Here is a 10,052-nt window from a genome sequence, read left to right as displayed (position 1 = left end):
CTTCTCTCCTTTCTTCCTGTCTTATTTTTAGTGAAGGTGATTTTTTTAGTGGTATGGTTTAATTTCTTGCTTCTGTGTGTGTGTATATATCCATTGTATGTTTTATTTTATTTGTTGTGAACATGAGGCTTGAAAATACTAACATAACCCATTATTTTAAATAAAAGCCTTTAATAACTTAATCCCCACTTTTTAACTTTTTGTTGTTTCTATTCACATTGTATTGTACTGTCTATGTCTTGCATTGTTTTTGAAGTTATTATTTTTGACTGATTCATCTTTTAGTATTTCTATTTAAGATAAGAGTAGTTTACATACCATAATTATAGTGTTATACTAGTCTGTGTTTTTCTGTGTACTTACTATTACCAGTGAGTTTTGTACTTCAGATGATTTCGTATTGCTCATTAGTGTCCTTTACTTTCTGTACTCCCTTTAGCATTTCTTGTAGGATAGGTCTGGTGTTGATGAAAAATCCCTCAGCTTTGGTTTGTCTGGAAAAGCCTTTATTTCTCCTTCATGCTTGAAGGATATACTATTGGATATACTATTCTAGGATAAAAGTTTTTCCTTCAACACTTTAAATATGTTATGCTACTCTCCTGCCCTGTAAGGTTTCCACTCAAAAGTCTGCTGCCGGCCGGGTGTGGTGGCTAACGCCTGTAACCCCAGCACTTTGGGAGGCCGAGGCAGGCGGATCACTAGGTCAGGAGATCGAGACCATCCTGGGTAACACGGTGAAACCCTGTGTCTACTAAAAATACAAAAAAATTAGCTGGGCTTGGTGGCGGGCGCCTGTAGTCCCAGTTACTCCGGAGGCTGAGGCAGGAGAATGGCATGAACCCAGGAGGCAGAGTTTGCAGTGAGCCTAGATCTCGCCACTGCACTCCAGCCTGGGTGACAGAGCGAGACTCTGATTCAAAAAAAAAAAAAAAAAAAAAAAGTCTGCTGCCAGATGTACTGGAGCACCACTGTATGTTATTTATTTATTTTATCTTGCTGCTTTTAGGATCTTTCCTTTATCCTTGACCTTTGGGAGTTTGATTATTAAATGCCTTGAGGTAGTCTTCTTTGAGTTAAATATCCCTGGTGTTCTCTAACCTTTTTGTATTGAATGTTGACATCTTTCTCTAGATTTGAGAAGTTCTGAGATATTATCCCTTTGAATAAACTTTCTACTCCTATCTATTTCTCTATCTACTCCTTAAGGCCAATAATTCTTGGATTTGCCCCTTTGAGACTATTTTCTAGATGTTAGAGGTGCGCTTCATTCTTTTTTTATTCTTTTTTCTTTTGTCTCCTCTGACTGTCTATTTTCAAGTAGCCTGTCTTCAAACTAATTCTACTTGATCAATGCTGCTGTTAAAAGACTCTGAGGCAATTTTCAGTATGTCAATTGTATATTTCAACTCCAGAATTTCTTCTTGATTCTTTTTAATTCAATGTTTACTAAATTTATCTGATAGAATTCTGAATTCCTTCTCTGTGTTATCTTGAATTTCTTGGAATTCTCTGTTTGAAAGGTCACATATCTCTATTTCTCCTGGATTTGTACCTGGTGCCTTATTTTGTTTGTTTGGTGAGGTCACTTTTTTTGCATGGTCTTGATGCTTATGGATGTTCATCAGTGTCTGGGCATTGAAGACTCCAGTATTTATTGTAGCCTTCACAGTCTGGGAATGTTTGTACCCATCCTCCTCGGGAAGGCTTTCTAGGTATTTGAAAGGATTTGTTGTGATCTAATTTGTATCTGCATTAGGGGTCACCCCAAGCTCAGTAATATTGTGGTTCTTATAGATAGTAGAGATATTGCTTTAGTGGTAATGGATAAAATCCAGAAGAATTCTCTGGATCACCAGGCAGAGACTCTTGTTCTCATCCTTTACTTTCTCCCTAACAGAGTCTCCCTCTCTGTGCTAAGCCACCTGTAACTGCGAGTGGAGTGACACAAGCACTCCTGTGGCCTTCACCACTAGGACTGCACTGGGTCATATCTGAAGCCAGCACAGCACTGGGTCTTGCCAAAGCCCACGCTAGCTACTACTTGGCTACCACTTACGTTTGCTCACAGCCCTAGGGCTCTACCATTAGCAGGTGGCAAAGTCAGCCAGGCTTGTGTCCTTCCCTTCATGATAGCAAATTCCCACAGGCTTAGGGTGCATACAGAGATTCCATGCAGGAGCTAGGGACTAGAGTCAAAAACCTTAGAAATGTATCCAGTGTTCTATTAGATTGCAGCTGAGTTGGCACGCAAACCATGAGACACAGTCCTTCCTACTCTTCCCTTCCATTTCCATGGGCAAAGGAGCCTCACCCTGTAGCCACTACCACCACAGGCCCACGGGGAGTACTAACAGGCTACTGCTGACGTTCACTTATGGACCAAGCACTATTCAGTCAGTTTGTGGTAAATGCTGCCAGGCCTAGGACTCACCCTTAAGGGAAGTGTACTCTCCCGTGGTCCAGGGTGGGTCCAGAAATGCCATCCAAGAGCCAAGGCCTATAATTGGGAACCCCAAGAGCCTGCTTGGTACTCTACCTGACTGTGGCTGAGCTGGCACCTAATGTGCAAACTAAGTCCCCTTTAGTTTTCCTTCTGTTTTTCTCAAGCAGAAGGAGTCTCTCACTATAGCCACTACACTTGGGAATGTGCTGGGTCTCACCTGAATCCAGCTCATCTCAGAGTCTCACTCAAGGCCCCTGGCATACTACCTGGGTGTCACTGTTGGTTATTCAGGGCTGAAGGGCTGCTTAGTTAGAAGGTGATGGATCCTGCCAGGACTGGGTCCTTCCCTTCAAGGCAGTGGGTTCCCTTCTTACCCAGGGTGTGTCTCAACATGTTGTCTGGGAGCTAGGGCCTGGAATGGGGGGTCTTACGACTCTGACCAGTGCCCTATCCTACTGTGGCTGAGTTGGTGCAATATGCATGACAAAGTCCTCTTTACTCTCCCCTCTTTTCCTCTCAAACAGAAGGAAGGAGTCACTTTTGAAACATGAGCTGTGCTGCCTAAGTTTATGGGAGGAGTAGCACTAGCACTCTCATAGCCACTTCGGCCGGCTTCTTAGTAGGTGGTGTACCCCTCAAGTCCACTGGTTATGAAACCAGCTCAGCACTATTACTCTCCTAGGGGTTGCCGTCCTTGTGGCCTAGACTGTCTTGCAAGTTTATTAGGGCTCCAGCTCACTTTAGCCCACGGTGATGAGGCTTGCTGAAACTCAAGTTCTGACCACTGGGATGGGTAATTTCCCTCTGGCTAGGGCTCATCTACATGTTCCTTCCTTCAGCACACACTGGCTGACTTCAGCTGGGTTTTGCTTTCTGCTGTGATAGGACACCACTGCGTTGAATGCAAAGTCTCACAATCGCTGCTCTTTCTCTCTTGCAAGTGCACAGATTCTTTCTCTGTACCATGTAGCCACTGCCAGGGGGATGGGGGAGGAGTGGCAAGCGCGATTTAAGACTGTCTTTACTACTCCCTTTGATGCCTCTTTCAGTGACATGAAGTTCAAACCTGGTACTGTGAATGCCCGCCTGATTTTTGGTACTTAGGAAGGTGTTTTTTGGGTGTAGGTCGTTGGTAAATTTGGTGTTGCTGTTGTGGGGGACAATCAGTGTGGAGCCTTCTATTCAGTCATCTTCCATTAGAGCTCATTTGTAATGGGCATGTGGGTTAGGGGGACAGCTCCTCAGCTTCCTGGTCTGATGATATTTCCTAGTGGTTATCAAAAGCCTGATGTTCCAAGAAGCTATCTTTGGTTTAGACATGGAGGTGGGTAACTGCCATCCTTAGTTTCATAAGAATGTGTTGTCATTTACATCTGAGGTTAGAATTCAACAAGGTACAGGACATTCCTAACCAATTTCCCTCTTAACTGGCCAGGTGAGGTCAAATAAACAGTGAGATGAAAAAAGTGAACAATAAGTTTATATAGTCAGAGGAAGTAGTAGTTATAGTGGAGATGTTGGTGATGATGGTGATGTCGGTCATCTGGGTAACACTGATGCAGCCACTGACAAATGCCTGTGATGACAGTTAGTGCCTGAGGCTGGCTTTTAGTTGATCTTTTTCACATGATAGGTGGGTGAGTCAGCTACTTTGAAAAGGCTAAGAACAGAGTGGACATGTATAAATCAAAATTTTATAACTTAAATATTTCCACTTTGATTCATACTATAATTTCAGAGACATTCAATCTTTATTTCGGAATGACCTTTCATTGTCAGTGATGGAGTATTTTAGCCTTAAGTTACAATGCCCTGTTGCCTCTGTAACATACAGTTATTTTGTAAAGAAATTCCTAAATGATTACTGGAACTTATATTTAAACAATCATTTTGTAAAGAGTAATTGTCATATTTGACATATTTCTATTTTTCATCAGATGAAATTTTCTTACACTGAGAGGTCCAAAAGAAATATACTATACTATCCCAAGGCTACATAACTTATGAGGAATAAATTTAACAGGATTAAGAGGTAACTTATTTGTATATTCCATTTTTTTCCTTTGGGTGTTGACAGTTTATTCATTTAGGAAATGAAAATAAATAGCAAAAAAGTGATAATGATAGTCTAGATATTAAAATGAGAAAAATAACATTTTGTAGCTACATGAAAATTATTCTCACTGGAGTTTAAAATGCTGAAGAGAATAACAGAATTATTCTCTTATCGATGAGAATAATTTCATTTAAAGCCAATAAAAATATATATTCCATCACAAGCTCTCCACTGTAAATGTAAATAAGATATACTACGCAATAAATCTCTAAACAACCCACTCCAATAATTAAAATTGTTTTATTTTCCTTTTTAGTATATTTTGTGATCATCATCCTGCTATTTTTTTTTTTTTTTTTTTTTTTTTTTTTTGCTGAGCAATATTATATGCCTGGTCCCATGCTGGACTTTTATATATATGATCCCTTTTAATGCTCACAACAACCCTATGTGGCATCTGTAATTGCCTCTGCTTTACAGATAGAGAAACTGAGACTCAAGAGATTTTAAACAACTCATCCAAGGACAGTGGTGCACACAGGAATTACCCGAGGTCTAAGATCATGTTCTCAAATATTGCACGATATTTGCCCACAAACATATGTAATTTTCACAGAGTATCTGAAGTAATTTTTAAAAAATTCCCGTAGCTGTTTTATTTATAGTAATATTATATCACAAACGTTTTCCGTATTTGCCACATAACTTCTTAATCAGACATCCTGTGCACATTTGCTCTGAGCCGCCACAGGGGTACACTGCCCTCTAGTGGAATTCTATTCTTAAGAAAATTTTGCCCTCTTTCTGCCCTCAGGATAAAAAGTTGTTTTCTTGTTGCATAACTATGTATTGTTACTGCTTTATTTTAAACATGATAAAGTGTTAAAAGGTCTTTTATCTTGTATTCTTTAATGTAGAGAGATATGATTATTCCTATTTTGCGGGGTATGTGGAAAATAAATCGAACCTCAGAGAAGTTCAGAAATATACTTCATGAAAGAATTCATTGTTCCTGGCATTGAAATAAACATGGCGCCACTATTTCCTGAAGTTAACAGGATATTTAAAGCATCTCTCCTAAAATTACATTTAAAGGCTTGAGGATATGTCAAATTGTGTTAGGACCAGCACTGAAAGACAAAGTAGACTCCCCTGGGATCCATAAATAACTTAGAAATATATTTAAAACACAAGAAATTCAAATAGACCAGAATTTGTTTTTGGCTGAGCTCACGTTAATTCCTCATTTTTAAATATGTTTTTTTGTTTCTTTTTCTTTCTTTTTTTCTTTTTTTTTTTTGAGACAGAGTCTCACTCTGTTGCCCAGGCTGGAGTACTGTGGTGTGAATCTCGGCTCACTGCAACCTCTGCCTCCCAGGTTCAAAGGATTCACCTGCCTCAGCCTCCCAAGTAGCTGAGACTACAGGTGGGGGCCACCATGCCTGGCTAATTTTTGTATTTTTTTATAGTAGAGACGGGGTTTCACCATTTTGCTCTGGCTGGTCTCAAATTCCTGGCCTTAAGTGATCCACCCACCTCGGCCTCCGAAAATGCTGGAATTAGAGGCGTGAGCCACCCACGTATGGCCTAGTTTTTAATATGTTTCTAATGAATCTTTTTCACTTTAATATTGTTAAAAATCCTCACAGTATTAAAATGCTTAATTGGATAGCTTTGTTTTAATTAGGAAGGACTTTGGTTAATATCGCATTGTTTTAGAGACAGCAACAGGGATAATGTTTTTTGTTTTGTTTTGTTTTTAGTGAATTAGGCCATTATTTCTGCTACTGTTCATCAAAAAAGAGCCCTGGGCAAAACTGCTGATGCTATCACATGGAAAAGGGCTGACATGAGTTGTAATTGCTTTGTGTGCAGCCAGTGGAACATGCTGTGGGGGGGAGGGGAAACTCCTTCAGCTTCATCTTTATAGAAAGCCCGATCTTCTTGTGCTTAGTGAATGACCAATTTGAAAAAGGAGAAGCAGCAAAGACAGGGTTATATGGCACGTATAACACTTAATAAAAGACAGAATCGTACAAGGCTTCCTAAGGAAATGATATTAATATCTCTTTGTGCTCTACATTAAAATTGTTTATTTTCTTTGAGGTTAGGTTTCAAGACAGGTAAGAAGATGGTTAAAACTAACATAAAGCAATTTTTAAGACAAATACTCTTCCAAGTAGTACACAAATAAGTTACCCACACAAGGTTAAAAAAAGACGATGGCAAAATGCCTTCTCAGTGTAGAAATGTAGGATAGGTAAAAATCATGGATTATGTATACTGATAAACTCTTTTGTTCACTGAGAATTGACATTCAGCATATAACATACAAAATGAAAATTTGCCTAGGCAATGATCTTTGCTATTATAGACCATGCCATATATAAATACCAAATTGCAAATAAAATTTTATACTTAGAAGACTTCTAGGATGTTGATGTTTTCTATAGGTTCCTCCCCCTACAGTTTAATTATTCTAAATACTTGTAGAGTGTTAATATTATAAGGTAGGATTTCTCAACCTCTATTATGTTACCGATAATTCTGTGTGTGTGTGTGTGTGTGTGTGTGTGTGTGTGTGTATGTGTATGTGCTGCTTTTCTGTGAATTGTAGAAAATTTAGCATCATCCCTGGCCTCTAAGGCTAGATGCCAGTAGCAAACACTACCTGTACCCCATATGACAATCAAAAATGTCTCTGGACATTGCCAATAAAATCAAAACACTTGTATATATGGCATGGCTGTTCATTAAAGAGATGAGATAATGGTATACAGATTGTGTATAGTATTACAGATTGTGTTTTTCAAAGATGACTGCCTCAACATATATATATGAGATATATATGATAAATATATATGATAAAGACATATATCTCATATATACATATGTCTGAGATAAATATATATATCTCATATATATATATATATGAAATCTCACTTGCTTTTCATATAATGTGACCTTGACATGCATCAGTTGAAAGGTGTGTGTGTTGGGGAGAGGGTATCTATGCTCCTTTCTCTTGAACCGGGGTGTAACTTTGTAACTGTCTCACCCAATATAAGGTCTATCACTGAAGCTAGGTTATAAAAGGCAACGCTGCTTCTACCTGGATGTCTCTCTCTGGATGCTTGTCCTAGGAACCCATCCAGAATGTTGTGAGGAAGCCTAGGTTGCAGGAAGAGGTTATGTGTGAATATCCTGGCCAACAATCCTAGCTAGGCCTCCACCACAGCCAGCACTGACCTGTATATGAATACGAGGGCCTCCAGATAATTCCAACCTCTAGTCTTCAAGGCTTCAGCTAAGGACCCAGAAGTCATGGAGCAGAGGCAAGCTGTCCCTGTCTAATTCCAGATCCACAGAAATAGACAGACAATAAATTTTTAAAATTACTTTCAACTACTAAGTTTTGGGGTAATTGCTTATACAGCAAAATATAGCTAAAATATACAGTTTGAATCAGATTTCAATTATGTGTGTATATATAATATGTATATAATATATGTAATATTTTAAATAAGGAGAGTCTAACATTATTGATTAGGATTAAGATTGGCCCATAATACTGATTTTACCCCATCCTTCTCCACAACGTGCAAGCATTCCAAAAGGAGAAAGAATCTCAGTCTTCCCGAGTTCCATTAAAAACAAAACTAAATGACTAAAAACAACCATACTCATCCCATAAGTACCAGGTCGTTCCCCCATACCACTACTTTATCACTAGCGCACAAAACATCATATTGATTTATGATACGGCAAGCACTGTCAAACTGAATCAATTAACATTTTAGGGCCATTTCATTCCTATAAGCAAACTATATTCAGCTGCTAGAAACACATGAACTAAAGGCCATGGATTTGGTTTTATTTTTCAAGCCACATGGGCATACCCACCTGCTACAAACAAGAGACCTGTAAAGGTCAGACTATAATAAAAAAGCCATCTCCAGTATAATTGCAAACTCTGCACAGTGACAGCCCCTGGAATTAAGTGACTTTAAAGTTCTAGAACAAGATAAATTGGTCAACTTTTTACACTACTTTATCAGTTAAGGAAGACCTTTGGTTACAAATACAGAAAATCTAACCAACAGCGACGTCAACAAATGTTTATTTTTCCCATGTAATAAGATGTTTGGAGATCAGGGCTGTGGGTTCAGAGGCTTGACTATTATCAGGGCCGGCCTTCCTTCCTTCCTTCCTTCCTTCCTTCCTTCCTTCCTTCCTTCTTTCCTTCCTCCCTCCATCCCTCCCTCCCTTCCTTCCTTTCTGTTTGAGACGGAGTTTCGCTCTTGTTGCCCAGGCTGGAGTGCAATGGTGTGATTTTGGCTCACTGCAATCTCTGCCTCCCAGTTTCAAGCAATTCTCCTGCCTCAGCCTCCTGAGTAGCTGGGATTACAGGCATGTGCCACCATGTCTGGCTGATTTTGTATTTTTAGTAGAGACAGGGTTTCTCCATGTTGGTTAGGCTGGTCTCAAACTCCTGACCTCAGGTGATCCGCCCACCGGCCTCCCAAAGTGCTGGGATTACAGGTAAGACACCATGCCTGGCCCAGGGCTGGTATTTCTGTTACTCTCTTTACCTTTTCCTCATGCCTCTTGAATCATGGTCACATTATAGCTACTGTAGCTCCGGGCAAGGCATCTGTATTAAAGGCTGGAAGAAAGTCAGAGGGGAAATAGGTGGTGCCAGCAGATTTCTCCTTGTATCTCTTTGGACAAAACGTAAGGCATGGCTGTGCCTCAGTTAAGGAAGACTGGAAAAACAAGTATCGCCAGTGGCCACATAAAAATGTGTTCAATGATGGACCACATATACAACGTCCCATAAGATTATAATGGAGCTGAAAAACTTATATTGCTCACCTGTTGTTGGTGATGCTGGTGCAAAATAACCTGAATTGCCAGCCATATAAGAGCCTAACACATACAACTATGCACAATACATAATACTTGGTAATGACAATAAACGACTATGTTACTGCTGTTTTTAGTATATTATTCTTTATATCACTAGAGTGTATGCCTTCTATTTATGAAAAAAAGTTAACTATAAAACAGCCTTTTGTGCTTCTCAGTTACTACTTTTGACTTAGTAATGTGATCTTAGGAAAGTCATTTACTTCTCTGCACCTTTGTTTTATTATCTGAAAAACGGGGACAGTTTTTTCATAGAATTGATGGGCAGTTCAAATGAATTAATATCTGGCATATTTTACGCCCTATAACAGGGTTAACTTTTCAAGGTAATATGACATGTTCTGGCCAGGCGCCGTGGCTCACACCTGTAATCCCAGCACTTTGAAAGGCCGAGGTGGATAGATTACTTGAGGTCAGGAGTTTGAGACCAGCCTGGCCAAGATGGTGAAACTCCATCTCTACTAAAAACATAAAAATTAGCCAAGCGTGGTGGTGGGTGCCTGTAATCCCAGCTACTCAAGAGTTTGAGGCACGAGAATTGCTTGAACCCGGGAGGTGGAGGTTGCAGTGAGTAGAGACTGTGCCACTGCACTCCAGCCTGGGTGATAGAGCGAGACTGTC

This window comes from Macaca thibetana, chromosome 2 (assembly GCF_024542745.1).
Source record: "Macaca thibetana thibetana isolate TM-01 chromosome 2, ASM2454274v1, whole genome shotgun sequence".
In the NCBI taxonomy this organism is placed as follows: domain Eukaryota; kingdom Metazoa; phylum Chordata; class Mammalia; order Primates; family Cercopithecidae; genus Macaca; species Macaca thibetana.
Note: the sequence above shows the minus strand (reverse complement) of the source record.